Source organism: Quercus robur, chromosome 6 (genome assembly GCF_932294415.1).
Source record: "Quercus robur chromosome 6, dhQueRobu3.1, whole genome shotgun sequence".
Classification (NCBI taxonomy): Eukaryota; Viridiplantae; Streptophyta; class Magnoliopsida; order Fagales; family Fagaceae; genus Quercus; species Quercus robur.
The window spans coordinates 19,864,118-19,871,162 of NC_065539.1; the positions used below are offsets into that span (position 1 = coordinate 19,864,118).

General features: G+C 35.2%; 1 long non-coding RNA gene across 1 annotated transcript; it reads right to left on the minus strand.

Annotated features, from left to right (window-relative positions):
• Positions 1 to 2,105: 2,105 nt before the first annotated feature.
• On the minus strand, positions 2,106 to 4,852 carry LOC126733157 (uncharacterized). Its single transcript, XR_007659640.1, has 2 exons — positions 4,743 to 4,852; positions 2,106 to 4,633 (listed from the first exon to the last, which is right to left on the minus strand). It is a non-coding gene; the product is annotated as an uncharacterized LOC126733157 (long non-coding RNA).
• Between the last annotated feature and the right edge of the window lie 2,193 nt (positions 4,853 to 7,045).

Sequence of the window (7,045 nt, forward strand, 5' to 3'; positions counted from 1 at the left end):
GCGAACTTCTTGCTCAAGATCCTTCAACATCGCTGTCATTCGAGCCATGGGGTCTAGTTTCTGTCTTGCGTGCCTTTGTCCTGACACGACCTCCTGCTCTACCAAAGGTACCTCGCCTCTTTGTCTAGAAGCTACCTCGTTTTCTCCCACGGGCTTGGAGGCTGCAGGTGGCGTATTAGTACCTTTGCTGTTCCTTTGTCTTGGAGGCATGCTCTGCGAAGGGATTGCTTCTTCCCTCTTCTTTACCCAGTCCCCAGTGAAGTTGCCAAAATGTGAGAGTGCTTTTTCTCTAGCATTCAAGCCCAAGGATCCTGGGCCAAATAGTTGTAGTTTGGTGGACTGGGCTTTAATTCACCGCAGCTAAAGGGCTGTTTAAGAATCAAGTGGTGCACAGGGCATACTTCCTACAATACACATAAACTAGCAAACGAGGATATTTGTATTGAACAACAATCAAAACAGCAAAAATAATGTAAAAACAAACAGTAAATGTACAAAGTAATGGTTAGGGATCATCAAATCAATAAGTAATGCTTCATTGAATTTTCTTTATTATGATTACAGTGTGCTCACTAAGACATAATACAAGGTTCAAGTAAGCTCAAAAATTACAGTCTTAGATGGCTATTCAAGCCTCTAAGACTTGCAAAGTTTGATTCTTTTTGAATCCGAGTATATGCTATTGTGGCTATTTCTGGGATACTGGGAGATAATTTACTAATTTCTCTGAGTTTTCTTCTCGACAGAACTTTCTCAATGATTCTGTTGTAAATTTTTTTCTATACCTTCTTCGCAATCTTTCCCCCCTTTTTATAGTGTTATTCTGGAGTCCCGGGAAACTATTGATTCCCCTGTTTTGCCCCCTGGGTACCAGAGCCTGTGTTATGCCCATTACCCAAAAGGTTCAGTTTTCTCTGTTCTTCATTCTTTTCTTCCTTTTAGTGTTGTTTCTTCGAAAGTCCATGGCTGACTACCTATTTCGGAGTGCGCTGAGGTCACGTTCTTCACGGTTCAGCTTTTGGCCATCCTTCTTCTTTATCTTTTTTCTCAAATGGGCAGAATCCTACTTTGCCGGTTCGAAAGTCCTTTGCCGCTACTCCCTTTTTTATACCCCTTCATTCTGGTTCCCCGGGGTACCGTCCACTTGCGCTATGAGAATTCACTCCAGGTTTTCTTCTTTTCTTATTGGATCTCTAGTACCTGAGAAGGACGTGCCCATCCTCTGTTTCTTGTGTTCTTTTGTCTTTTTCCTTTGAGCTGTCTTAATCCTTTCTTGACTGTGCTACACGCCTCGGGAATCCCGAGCCTTTTGGCAGCCTCTGAGGATCCCGACTCAGCTGGTAATTCTTCAATCTTATGATCTGGGCTTCTTTTCTTTTTCTTTCTTCTTTTCTCATAAACTTCCGGGCTTGTCTTTTTTCTTTATGTTTTTGGGCTTCAAGCCTTTTGGGCTTACCATTTCTTTTCATTTTCCATAGCTCCTTGTGCTTATTTCTTTGGGCTTGAGTGTTGTGATTTTTTGGACCTCAACATACTTCATAAGGTTTTGTAACCGAGTGCTTCCTGATTTTCATTGTTGATGAAGTGAAGAACTTTGCAGCCAACAACATTTGTTCAAGTTGCTGGAGTTAGTCACGTACTGGGATCTATGCAAAGGGTTAGTTACAAATTGGAGGTTTGTGCATCAAAGAAAAGAAGGCTACTATAATATCAAGTCCAATTGGGTATTGGAGCAAAGGTTCAACTGTAAATTAGTATTTCGGGATAGGCCAGAGTAGTTAGTAAGATTCTTTATACTTGTAACTGCTTAATTGTTGATTAGTGGATTCTTAGGAGTTGTGACCTTAAAATCACTCGGTGAGGTTTTTGCCTTGTGAGGTTTTCCTTATTTGTCAACAAATCACCGTGTTCAATTTATTTTCCGCTACACTTATTATTCTTGGTGATTTGTTAGTGCCTTCACATTTTGCATGCAATTGAACCTAATTAATCAATTTGGGTAATTGAATTAATTAACCGGGGTGAAACTATCTTAACTCAACACTAAGAAAAGTCTCAAACACAAAAACTCATATTTTTAGTTTTGTTTGATCAGCCCACCAATCTTTATTAAGTTGGAAATGTTAAAGATATTATTAATCTTACCCAAAAAAACTAACAAACTAATGTGTCAATTATGAACAAAATTGACATGAGCAACACAATTGCCCTGCCTCCTAGTGTGAGAGAAGAAATAGGCTCTTAATAAGCCTGCAATAGACATGAAGTCAACAAGATGTCCAAGAGGCAAGAGAGATTGGACCCCCTCTGAAAGAGCTTTGAAGACCAGTCCCGAGTCCCCTTCGAATATGGCTTGCTGATAGCCGAGTTCTACTGTAACTGGACAGCCCTCCTAGCAGCAAGTATCTCCACCAATTCCACCGATGTAGACATAACAATTTTTTCCAATAAGAGTTGTCAACCTAAATATCCAAATAAGCCGACTTGGAAGGCCTGGATTTAAAAATCCTCCCATGTCATTAGGGCCTTTTTATTTTACAATCTACAAACCCATTGGGCCCTGTGTTTGGGAACGAAAAGTCCAGAATGTTAGGCTTTGCATTTTTGAAAATGGTAATAAGCTGCATTTTCATGTTGCAGCCTTTCTGTCTCAGCTGTTGTATCATTGCTAACGGATTCGGGAAAACAGTATATACTAGTATTGGTGTATAGAGCGTGTGAAAATGTACAATTGTTGAACAGGCTTGGCTTGTCTGTATCTCAGACACTCTAAGAGCGTTAGCATCGATGGTGCTAAAACTTTAACAATTTAGCATCTTATTTTATCTATTTTATTACCCCACTTTTCAAAACATACACCCATCATAAGTAATTTTATTTTAGCATTTAACATAATAAAATAATATAAACAACATAATAAGATAATATATCTACTACAATAAACAATAATCACCACCACCACTACCAATACAATAAAATAATATATTTTTTTACCATTTTAGCAACAATGCATAGCCATCTTTGGTTGTGCACTATAGCTCAACAGCCAAAAAAGTATGGCTTTTGCTCCATTGATGCATTAGCCTTTTGTTCCACTTTTGTTATATTTAGCTGCTAAATTTAGTATTTTACTTATTTGCCTCCACCAATATAAATGCTCAAAATATTATAGACCAGTCCTATACCAAAAAAAAAAAAATCTTAGATGAGTTCTCTCATGTTGTAATATACAAGGAAGCCCAAACACAAAATAATAGGATTAGACATATAAAATTATTAATTTTAAAACTCTTAAATATTAGATAAATTTAAAAAGCTATTTACTAACAAATGGTTTTTCTATTAAAGAAAGTTACTTTTTGTTTTGTTTTTTTTAATATTTGTTCTCTTGAACAAACTTGAACATATCTAATTATTTACTCCCCAAGTTTTCACTAACTTCCTTCTCAAATTTTTTTTTATAAAAAAGTTCCACTTACTTTATATTCCCAATAACAAGCAAATACTTTAAAAAATCTTTCAAAACTCAATTAAGTATGTATGAATTTACCATTTGTTTTTAATAAATTTCATTATATTGCTTTCTGTTTCCCTTTTATCTTTTTCTTTGTCTCTCACTCTCTCTTTCTCTAATTGCTCCACAAAAAATAGAGCCACCGGACCAGAGGGGAAACTGAACCCAACTGTACCATTGCCACACTGCACAGCCTTCTATGACCAAATACGTATAAGTCTATTTGCTCCAACACCAAGAAGATGACGAATATTCATGTGGCTTTGAGCAATACTTTTCTTTTTTTGAGCAATAATTTCCAAATCCAGTTCAAGTCTTTGGTGTTTAGTAATTACGTATACCAACGGCAACGCTACGAGAACGCATTAGTCCTTAGAATCCTCAAAGTCAACAATTGAGTAGATCATCAGATTGCTACGGGATATTGTTCTTAATTTTCCCAAGCCCCTTCCTCCCTTACCAAAAAAAAAAAAAAAAAACAAAAAAAAAAAAAGAAGGAAAAAAATACAAATGTTGTTGTTTTGTTTTCTTATCTTTTCAATTTTTGTAATGTGATTTTTTGATTATGGTCTATAAGAGTAAGATACACTAAACAATTGAAATATTTTTGACATCAATTGAGTTAGGAAACTTATACTAATTCTCATTTGGACTAACCATTAACATTATCCTTTTATTTATTACTAACAATTTGTGTATCAAATTTTCTGTACTTATAGATTTTTCTTGGTGTATGATGGGTGGTTAAAGACTTAAAAGTAGGATTGGAAGACATACAACAAACTGGATTTGGATCTAGTTGAAGGTATATGAAGTACCCAAGACCATTTCAAATGGGAAATTTGGAATTATGGTGGTGGACCTTAACTTGTTAATGCTTGTCACCGCCACTAATATTCATGAATATTGTGTCTAGAGAGGAGAAGACATACCCTATTATGGAAGTCTAGTCTACTCTTTACTTTGGTGAAACTGCCTAATGTGTTAGTGGCCCAATGAGTCGACTTATGGTGCGTGAAACCATTCAATTCCACGTTATGCACATGTCTGCAGGCACATGACAATGTGGCATGATCTTGGATTAATAAACGGGTCGGTGCTGCTCTTATCTTCTGAAACCTGTCCATCCAAAGACTTTAAAGCTAGAATAAAGTTGACAATTTACAATTATGAGCTAACAGTTAGACTTAGACCTCTAACGCTTGCAAATTCTAGCCTTTTTTCATACCTTTCCATTTCCAGTGACGACAATAAACTTCTTCAACTCCCTCTTTTTTGAAACTCCAATGTGAAACGAGAATTCATTTCTCCAATAAATTTTAGTAAATGATTTTTTTGTTCACTTGACAGTTTCCAATGTTTCTAACAGAGGTATTTATAATTCAAATCTCATTTGCCCAACTATTAAATTTATTAAAAAAAAAAAAAAAAAAAGTCTTTTAGATGATATAGTGAGCTCTAGACAAAGATGGGAATTGGTAATTTGTAAGGTACAAAGAGAAATCTTTCAACAACATTATCCGGTGTGACATATTCGTCCCACCATTAGTGCACAACCTCCATCACTGAAAGTGAAAAGGCATAGAAAATTCAAACGAATCCACTTTTAGCACCAACACGAGCTAATGGAACCATCAATGATGATGAGAGCATTATGCAATTATTTAATAAGCTAGCTACGGTTGACATCCGCTTATGCGAAATATTCATGGTGAGGTCAGAGTGACAATACATGAAGTAAGAAGCTTTGGCTGTTATATATATATATATATATATATACGAGCTTCTTCTAGATTTTTAATTGGACTTTAATATTTTATGACTAATTCAAGGCGTTAATTAACTTTTCCCTGATAATTCTTGGTCACCGGGTTAGTCTGTTTTAATGTCGGTAATAAAAAAATCTAATTGGACGGTGTCGTTGTCATTACATACCAGTCAGATATTGATATACAAGTGACAGTGCCACTGTCTCGTGGCAAAATTAGGCTTATAAAATTGAATTAAGTCATCAATGATGTCAACGGCTAACCAATTTTTTTCTTTACTTGTACAAAAAATTAATTCTAGAGGGACTAAATGGATTGGAAAGTGGCTAGTTACATGAATCAAGTGATGGATGTTGCATGCACTGTGTGATCGTAATGCTTCCTGCTAGACCCTAAAAAAAGAGCTTGATGTCTCTAGTTATGGAGATGGAGTAGTCAAAAACCGCTAATAGTTTGATCAGAGAAAGTCAAACACGATAGCCTATACTCACCGGCATGAGTAAGCTCAAAAGTGGTTAAAACTAATATCTTCTTTTTTGTAATATTTTTCCGTGCAAGTTTGTATCAAAGATGTATTTACTAAGAAAAGAAGCTGGAAAACTGGATTGGTTATGAAGTTGAAAAACCAGTTGTTGGGACTTGGGATAGATATTTAATTAGACTGAAAACTCAATCTTCTTCCAAAAAAATTAAAAATTAAAAACAAAAAAGGAATTGTCTTATGATGTGGGTGGGTAACAATAGGAGCATAAGTTGATAGCATTATTTAACTTTATCACTTGGCAATTTGATTGGGAAGCCTTGAACTGTTTGCTTGCTTAGCGTGTAAACCAATCTAAATGAAGGAACGGATGTGTACTAGTTTAATTAAGGTTTTATGCTCTCTGACTTAATGACCCCATTAATTGAAAGGAACGAAAACAACAAAGTGCAACATTTTGTGTGAGGTAGGTGATATTAATAGCAGGAAAGGTACATGTCCTACTGACCTTGAGGCCATTATCATTATGATGATTATTATTATAATTTTTATTAAGGATACTGGTTATGTTTATAATTACATACTAGGGTTGTTGGTTGTATTTGTTGTTTTATTTGTGCGTGTGCGTGTGCGTGTGTGTGTGTCAGTGTGTGTCACTCAGTGTTTTATTCTCGCCCAAACTTTGAAAGGGAAACAAAGAGGGCTGCTATTATATTTCTCCCACAAACCTTTGGTTCTTATCCTGGAATTATCCAATGAGACCACAATAAAGCATGTTTTCTGGATAAGCTCATGGTGTGCTAGTCGTTATCACAATAAGAGAGAGTGATTTCTATAAGAAAATCTATAATTACAACTTTTTTTGCTACGACTATAATTTGGTGGACTGTGAATGGTAAATTAAAAATAAGTAAGTATATGTGAAAATGAGAGATAACTACTCATAATCCACCACATTAAAGTTGCAAAAAAATTATAGAAAAAAAATATTGGGGTGTTAGAATTACTCGAAGTCTATACCCCATATTAAAGTATTGAATTTAATTTTAAAAAAGGAAAGACGAAGTTCCTGGCAACTTAAAGTCAATGGGATAAACTCCTTACAAAAGCTTTTTTCATAATTAAGGCCAAGGAACAATATTAAGTGTTTTTTTTTTTTTCAATTATTTAATGAACAAAAACGTACTTATGCTCAATAGTCACACTTTCATTAATATGACATAATAGAATTAGTTAGCCCATGTTAGAGTTATTGAGTGAAAAGCGAGAAGTAAGAGTTTA